The sequence below is a fragment of the Alosa alosa genome, chromosome 5 (assembly GCF_017589495.1).
Source record: "Alosa alosa isolate M-15738 ecotype Scorff River chromosome 5, AALO_Geno_1.1, whole genome shotgun sequence".
Lineage (NCBI taxonomy): Eukaryota > Metazoa > Chordata > Actinopteri > Clupeiformes > Clupeidae > Alosa > Alosa alosa.
The window spans coordinates 27900195-27909619 of record NC_063193.1 but is presented as its reverse complement, the minus strand read 5'-3'; the positions used below and the strand labels follow the sequence as shown (position 1 = coordinate 27909619).

General features: G+C 38.3%; 1 protein-coding gene across 1 annotated transcript in view; it reads right to left on the bottom strand.

Annotated features, from left to right (window-relative positions):
* The window catches only part of mmp11a (matrix metallopeptidase 11a), a 19721-nt gene extending 19485 nt beyond the window's left edge, over nt 1-236 (bottom strand). Inside the window, exon 1 of the mRNA XM_048242883.1 lies at nt 1-236. This exon is cut by the window's left edge and continues 250 nt beyond it. The gene's annotated coding sequence lies outside the window, so the exon portion shown is untranslated.
* Nucleotides 237-9425: the final 9189 nt, after the last annotated feature.

The window sequence follows — 9425 nt, the reverse complement described above, 5'->3', positions numbered from 1 at the left end:
TCTTTGTTCTTTCTTCAAATTACACTCTTATACCCCCACTTCATGGCCAGGGTGACAATATCACCCGCCACCACGTGACGCTTAACCCTTTCCCGCTGCAGACAGCATACTACAGTAGCCTAGAAATTCTCTGCTTTGCCATTTTGCCGCTCTTTAACCATTTCTATGCACGTTTCCTGAGAGCCATTTATGGCCACATAAGAATGAGAAACGAAAATGCTTAGACTTAAAAGTAATAAGAAGGCACTGAAATATAATATGTCTAACATAATAATCAACTAATTTATTAATGTTAATGGTATGTTTTTTTTTTTTTTCAGTCACCTGCTGAAATAGGGTTATCTGCATCCAACAGTATTTTCGTGTCAATTGCCGAATTAAATCTTCCTCTTTCATAAGCCTACTTTTATGGTGGAAGCACCTTATTGTTCTCCTCAAGTCAGGGTTTGGTCGCATCTGGCCATATGGACAATTGAAAAATTGAGATGAAAATATAGTCTTGCAATATAATTTCCTTCTACTTCTGTAAAATATACTATGGATGTAATGGAGATTATGTAAAGATATCAAGCAGATATTGGTATATTAGTCATTCTTCAAAAGGGGGGGGGGCTGGAAAATTTGGAAAAGGATTAATTAAATTGTCAAACGCTTTAATGGACATTTACACCTCTGGTGTTGACAAAGCATAGCCTACATAATACATAGCCTGGGTGAACCCAGACGAACTTTCAAAAAACTGAATTTGCTTTGCAGTTCTGTCTGGAAATGATCCTATTGACCCCATTTTCAAACTTCCTGTTTTAGGACATCCAGGAGCGTAGACCAGCAACTTAAATCGGTGCATTAAAGTCTAATTTATTTATTTAGCAGAAACTTTTCTCCAAAGCAACTTACATACAATATGTAAGGGATAATGTATTGTCTGCTGGTAATTATCGGAAAATAAGTCCCTACAGGGCTAACAGGATCCCGATGCGCCATTATCACGCTTATTATACGGAGCCTGCCAAAACGAGAAAAGAAACTTCAAACAATGCGTCTTTTAAAAACATTTTGTTATCGTTTCGTGGCTTACAGTGACAAAATAAATAATTCGCCACACATACAGTATAGAACTTGACAGTTTAAGGTGTTGCGTGGCAACGTGTTACTTGCTGACTTTCACTTTCAATGAGCTTCTGTTGCAATAAGCGAACAGGCTACTTGCGGAATTATATGAAAGATGTGAATCAAAAGCACAAAGCCAGTTGCCGTTGACAGCGGTCATTATATACTTTGCAGTGGTAATTGTATAGTTTTAGCAGACTTCCGAATGTTGGGAAGGCCCAAGTATGGAACTTTCTGTAGCACTCTAAAGAGCCATGTAATAAATCAATTATGTTACAAGGGCTATTGCCCTCAAAGACTCATTAATCAGGGTTAAGTGCCTTGCTCAAAAGTTGAACCCACATCTTTCCAGATAAGTGCATGTCATCCCAGCTCCTTAGCCACAACACTATCACCGCCCCTATTTCAGAAGCGCAGCAATCACGTCTTCCCTGTAAACAAATGTTTTAAATGCTTCATTTACTTAATTTCAAAGAAAATACACATTCCAGGGGTATTCAAATTCAAGTCACTAAGGTCACTAAACTCGAGTTGCTACAGCCAGCTGCTTAATGCAGCCAGGCAGCTACAGCGCTACACTCTAGGTGACCTTGAGAAACGGAGATCTATGTGAAAACTTGCTGGAAGCACCACACACACACACACACACACACAACACACATACACACAGACGCACGCATGCACGCACACACACACACACACACACTGTACCACATACATGCATACACACACACTGTATCACATAAAGGACTGCATGCATACAAACACACACACACACACACACACACACACACACACACACTGCACCACATGCACACACACACTGTAGCACATTAAGGATGCGCACACACACACACACACACACACACACACTGTACCACATACATGGCTGCACACACACACACACACATACACGCACACTTTATTTCACTTACACGACTGTATGCACGCACGCCCTGTAGCACATTAAGGATGCACACACACACACACACACACACACACACACTGTACCACATACATGGCTGCACACACACATACACACACACTTTATTCCACTTACACGACTGTATGCACGCATGCCCTGTAGCACATTAAGGGATGGGCAAAAATACATTAAAATGTATTTTCAAATAAAATATCAAATACCCTAATTTTAAGTATATCAAAATAAACTACAAAATATAGTAACCACAGCATGTATCAAAACTAAAATACTGTATTTTTGTATTTTGAAAGGGAGCATGAAAGGGAGCCTCACTTTGTAAACCTTCTATATGTGTCTATTTAAAGGTACTCTAAGCAATGTCACACGGTTACATTAAAGGTACTCTAAGCAATGTCACACGGTTTCTGTGTGTAAGCGCTAAATGGGGTTATATTGACGCAATGGTCAGATATGGATGATACCTGGGGCAACTTTTTGAGCAATGTTCCAGGGGAACCGTTTCCATGTGTTCTACTGATTAAAGTTGTTAAGAAGCTCATGGGTAAAGTTCTCAAGAAACTAGAGGTTGGTATGAGAGAGGGAGTGTATTGTAAGTAAATATTTTTTTAAATAGCACATTTTTCATGCAAAGCGTTCCACACTCAAACAGCATGTCAGACAGAGAGGCGAAAGACACCAGCGTGCCTGTGACTAGGCAATCAGGGCCAGATGTACTAACGCTTTTGCGCCCACTTCAGGCATATTTGTTTTGCAACGTGCGCGTAAAATCATGGCAAAGTATGTACAAACAGGCCGCACTGAGGAAAAAGTGCAGACTGCCTGTCGCGGGAGCTGAAAATGGCAAATTGCGTTTTTCCGTGTCATGCATATGCATTCATGGGAGGATCCAGGGGAAAGTGGGAGTTTACTGTAAAGAGATGGGAGGGGAAGCGTAAAGAGCGCCTAATTATGTATTCTGCGGTATGTACAAAAACTGCCGCACTTGTACTATAGCAAAAGCAACCTTAACTTTCGTTGGCCTTTCGAATGTCTTACTTTCACTTTCACGTCATCAACTTTCCTACTGGCTAGATTTGACCAATCTTTCATAGCCTACTGTACGTAAGTAGTTTGAGTAGAACTACTGATCTTCATTATCTCCCTGCTTGTTGACATCTTATCATGTATTGTATTATTTCATGATCGCTAATGTTTGATTCTTTTTAATGTTGTCATCAGTTAACTTCATTCAACTGTGCTTGTATGTAGGCTACACCGTTCAGTTGTGGACGTTCGTAAATTGCGGTAGGGGGTGGAGAAAGGCGCAGATTACCCGATGAAGTGAAAGTTTGATAAATACCACGTACCACAGCGTTCGCAATCTGCGGTTTGTCCATGGCGCTGATAACGCTACGTTCGCAAATGTACTAACCAGTAGGCCACGGCTGCCCCTTATAAATACAGTTTTTTACAACTGTTTACAACTGTACACACGTTTTCAAAACTCTGTGTCTATTTTTCAAAACTCCACACACAAAACCAACAATTGCTCACACAAAATGCAAAATGCCTCAAATCTCCAGCAAAATGACATAAACACATCTTTAAATCAAACATTCGCCTCACATTACAAACACTTTTGTCATAATATGACATTTTGGATACATCATGTACACACTGTTGCTCAAAACCTAATGCTCTTCTGTCTTTCATAGGCTATATGTATTTCCATACAAGAGTGAAAGTTACGGTATCTACAGAGAAAAGTTGAAGTACACAGTAAAAATGCAAGCAATATTGAAACCAAAATATAGTGATTTTTCCAAAATAATTTGCTGTTGCAAATAGAGTATTTTACAGCCAACAAGAACAAAGCAAAGCAAAATACAATGACCACCAGATGTACATGGAGTTCTGAAAAAGCTGATTTTGCCTATGGAAATGACTGACTACTATCAAATTACTTTGCTTTTTCCAAAGAAAAGTGTGTGTGTGTGTGTGTGTGTGTGTTTATGTGTGTGTGTGTGTGTGTGTGTGTGTGTGTGTCTGTCTAAGTGTGTTGACTAAGGCAATGACTGGATGGTGTTCCGTAAAGTAATGAGTGTTTACACATGTGAAGAGAGAGAGTGAAGCACTGGTGATTTAGTGTGGCATTTTGATAGGTTGTGTTTGAAAAATGAAATAAAAAGTTACTTCCTGTTCGATTTTTGTGTGTTAAGTAGAAAATTGTGTGTGGTGTTTTGCAAAATGTGTTTTAGTCAATTGAAAACTGAGTCAAACACTGAGAATTAGTGTATGGTTTTGCAGATTTGGTGTGGGGTTATGATGTTTGGAAGACATGTTTAGAAAATTGTGTGACAAGCAAAGATTTAGTGTGTAAGCATTTGAAAAAAACTGTAGTAAACATTAGAAACCCAGGTGCTGGATGGAGCAGCATGACATGCCATCAGACTCGTAACCCAGGACACTTATTTGAAATAATTAGGCTATAACAAATAATAATAAAATGTAAAATAAATCTTCCTGAATCTCAGTATTCTGATCACATATGTGGGCAAATTACTAAATCAGCACCAGTCAGAAGCTACATTCATTGTTGTGCATTTTTTATGATGTCATCACATCATCAAAAGTATTGGTTTTACAAAAAATATTTGGCTTACACACTTTGCTTGTCACACAATTTTCTAAACAGGTCTTCCAAACATCATAGCCCCACAACAATCTGCAAAACCATACACTAATTTTCAGTGTTTGACCAATTATATAAAACTCATTTTGCAAAACACCACATACAATTTTTTACCTACATGTAACACACAAAAATCTAACAGGAAATAACTTGATTTCGGTTTTCAAACACAACCTATCAACTGCCATACTTATTCGCCACTTATTCACACTCAGTCCTCAATGTACAAACACTCATTAATTTACTGAACACCACCTGATCATTGCCTTAGTATAGGCCTATGAATAGATATACAGTACTTTATAGGATAGACCATCTTAATCTGTTCCTTGAAACGGTTGAAATGTTCATAACAAGATACTTTGAAATGACAATTAATGGGACTTTAGCATATTGTTCTACAAAACATGGACTTTACATAAAACTTGTCTTTTGTCCCTAAGTTACTACAGTTTCTAAAACTGATAGTTCCGGTCCTTGATTGTGATTCGCTGAATCACGTTCAATACCGTTGTAAAATCCAGCACAAACATACACCTTGACTGCATTTCGTTCTATATTACTGCACTACCACAACTTGATACAAAAGTTAAAGTAGCTGCATCTTGATGTTGCTTGGCAACCATTCAGATAGAGGAAATATATTTCTTGGCGGAAGAATGATTATCTATGAATGAATCGTTACATTTCTCGTTGCTTTGCCTTTACTTTATGAAACTTTGCCAGGTAGTTATAGCAATACTTTTAGAAAAGCAATAAGCCACTCGAGTGCGTAGGTTACACTGATTCTCCGCTAGCGCGTCGTGCCTAACAACGCCCCTTAGCTGTTGTAGAATCAGTGTAACCTACGCACTCGAGTGGCTTATTGCTCTCTCGGGGCTTATTGCTAAATTTTTTGTGTACTTTACACACAAAAACTGGTACTTGAGACACAATGACCACAACATATAACTAATGCACCAACCCCCTGAACCATGTCCATGATAAGGTGCTGTGGCCAGACCGAAACAGAAGAGAGGATGCAGCATAGTTTTTTTTTTTTTTTTTTTTTACTGTAACTGTAAACAGTAAATTCTTCTGTTATTGTTTTATGTAGAGCACTGTATGTGCAACTTTATGTTGGTTGGGATGTACACTGTGTACATTGTTTTGTGGGGGGAAATAAACTATATTTGTTACAGTGTATTTGTGTGTTCTGAGTATAAAAACAATATTCTCATATATTTTACAACACACTTATGTATGTAATGTCTGAAGTAAGTGTAACGCTGAACAAAAAAAGGCCCAAGTCATTATGATGAATGGAGAAGAAGTGTTTTCTATTCATCATGTCTTACATTGAGCACGTCATTCAACTGTTTCTACATTTTGAGAAGAAATAACATTGTGTTGAATGTAAAGTTTCATTTTGTAGGATAATTGAGGCGTTTTGCACATTGTGTGTGTGTTTTTTGATTTGTGTGTAGAGTTCTGAGAGTATAAGGCACGCTTTCAGAAAATGTATGTAAACAAGCAACAGTGTGATGTTACAGACATGATGTATCCAAAATGTCATATTATGACAAAAGTGTTTATAATGTGAGGCAAATGTTTGCTGTAGAGATGTGTTTATGACATGTTGAATGTTGTGTGCCATTTTACTGGAGATTTAACGCATTTTGCATTCTGTGTGAGTAATTGTGGGTTTTGTGTGTAGAGGTTTGAAAAATAGACACAGAGTTTTGAAAATATGTGCAAACTACAGAAATACACACCTATAAAGTATTTTGATACAAAATGCAAAGTCATTTTCTTCAACCCAATAAAATACAAATGTCAAAATACTATTTTGTACTTGAATGCCCATCTGCCCATCCCATCCCTGACCACATTACTGAATGCACATCTGACTAAACTTGAGCTGTGTGACCTTCTCCCAAACATGGTGAAGGTTGAGACATATGTTCTGTCTCAATGAAAAACTCAGATTGTATCCTTCACAGCAGGATATCAGGATTTAGTAAGCATGCTTACACTAAAATGAACCAATACACCGCCACATTAGGAAAATATTTACACATAAGAAAAAATGCTGTATACAGATCGGATGAGGTTCCACCACCTTAAAAGGCAGCGGTCTAAACTTCAGAGGGAAACAAGCTAACAAGCAACCTTTTAACAGTTTATTAAAAGTGTTTACAGACATTCTGGATGTAGGTCTTATTTTGTTTTCAAAACTACACAAAGGACACAACAACAGACATCAAATTTGGAACACTTAATATACTGCAAAATGAAACTCTGCCGTCACAATGCTATACATTTGCATCAAATGGAAAATACAACTATTCAAATAGTTAAATTAATGAGTTATAATATTTATAATAGATAATAATTAACATCAGTTAATGAATGGCTTAATGTTGCAGTTGAAATGTTAAAAGTGCAATTCACAGAGTACATTTATTCATTTATTGTATAAATAGACACAGGGGAACTTTCACAAAATAATGTCTGTCCAGTGTTCCTAAAAACACTGCTGGTCAACGTGTTGTACATGCACCATGTGCATTTGCAACATTTTAGGCATGTCTCACAAAACTAGATGTACTATGTACTGTAATATGACGCCGCTCAGTCCTGCATATTCTCTCTGCAAAATAAATCACTCTTGACAATTTGTTTCCATCTCCTACTCCATCGCCGACTCTTGCAACGTTTGTGTATGTAAATCAGTTTGTGTGTGTGTTTGCTTTTATGTTTCTTATGTGTGTGTGTGTGTGTGTGTTTATGTACGTTTGTGAGCGTGTGTGTGTGTGTGCTTGTGTGTATGTGCATGTCTGTAATTTGATGTGTGTGTTTATGTGTGTGTGTGTGTGTCTGCATGTGTGTGTGTGCGTTTGTGTGAGTGTGTGTATGTGTGTGTGTGTGCGTGCGTGTGAGTATGTGTGTGTGAGTGTGTGCTTGTGCATGTGTTTGTGCATATGTGTGCATGTGTCTCTGTGTGTGTGTGTGTGTGTGTGTGCGTGTGTGTGTGTGTGTGCGTGTGTTTGTGTGTGTCTGTGCGTGTGTTTTTGAGCGTGTGTGCATGCACGCATGCTTGTGTGTGTGTGTGTGTGCATGTGTTTTTGTGCGTGTGTGCATTCACGCATGCTTGTGTGTGTGTGTTTTTGTGTGTGTGTGTGTGTGTGTGTGTCTGCGTGCTTGTGTGTGTGTGTGTGTGTGTGTGTGTGTGTGTGTGTGTGTGTGTGTGTGTGTGTGCGTCTGCGTCTGCGTGCTTGTAGAAATGTAATCAGTACTGGCAACCCTTCGCTCAACTCCACCATCTACTGGCCGATTGGCATACAGTCAGTAAATGTACACATACATTAATATTTGGCCCCATGAATGTACACATACATTAATATATGGCCCCATGAATGTACACATACATTAATATATGGCCCCATGAATGGAATTCCACGAAACTTGGCATGAGGATGTCATAATGATCACTTAATATGTTGTGCAACATGTCAGCCATGTCATGCCACATTTTTGCTTTTTTTGTTTCAACTAGGTGGCACTATATAAGGCAAAAGAGTGATTGTGATAGTTCCAACCACCCACTTTTGAAACCATGCTTTGATTCAATGGAATTCCATTTTAGTCATAACATAGCAGTATGTCTCCAGGTGCTATACAGTAGGTGGGCAATTCCATGCAAAGGTCATCCTTACCATGGAAAAAAAAAGTTGTGCATCACATAAATAGAACTGTTGTTAACGTCTTATTAGGTCTATATTTTATTATTTGTAACTGATCTGATTGAATTTGATGGAGAATGACACTCTTTTTACATCATAAATATCGTGTGCAACCATACAGAAACAACATTTTTCACATGGTAATATATTATACATATTTCAAAAGTGGATAAATGGACCCAATGTTCAAACAAATTGTGTCATTTGACAAATTCCAGATTGACAAGGGAATGGTAGAGTAATGTCTATGCTCAGCTTGCCTTTAAGAGCATAACTCCTTACAAGTTTGTAAGGCTTTTGTTTTTAAGTCAGCAAGTTCCATGGTCATGTCACATCCATAACGTTTTATAGGAAAAGTTTATGCTACACATACAGTGTTGATGCGACAATGTCCATAGTGTCTGTGCAAAGCTGATTTATATCAATGTAAAGTGTGATGACCAGCTGACATTTCAAAGATTATTAGGTTGATCAAAACCACAGGGAGGCCTTGCCTAACCATTAGCAAAACAAACATAATATTAAAATACCTCCAGTAATTAGCCTAGCCATAGCTTATTTTCAAGTGGCCTAATAACGAAAATCTGAGCGATTATCTTCCTGTAACTGTCATACTAATGTTGTACAGTAACTGGATTATCGTGTTAGCTGGTGAAGATGGCTGACTTTGCAGCTGGAGTTAACATAGCAACCTCCTTCTGTTGCAGATCTGTTCAGCCTGCCGTTCACGTCTGCTTAACACAGTTTAATTTTAAATGTGACGCGATATGACAGCATTTGAAGTGTCAGGTCCTCTGTAGCTAATACCCACAGAGTAACATGAGTAAGGACAGCAATAAACTAGATGTACCGCATAGCGGTACAAAATATGACCGCCTCTCAGTCCTGCATATTCTCGCTTGTCAATTTGTCTCCATCTCCTACTCCTGCAACTCATGTGCATGTAAATGAGTGTGTGCATATGTGAGTTTGC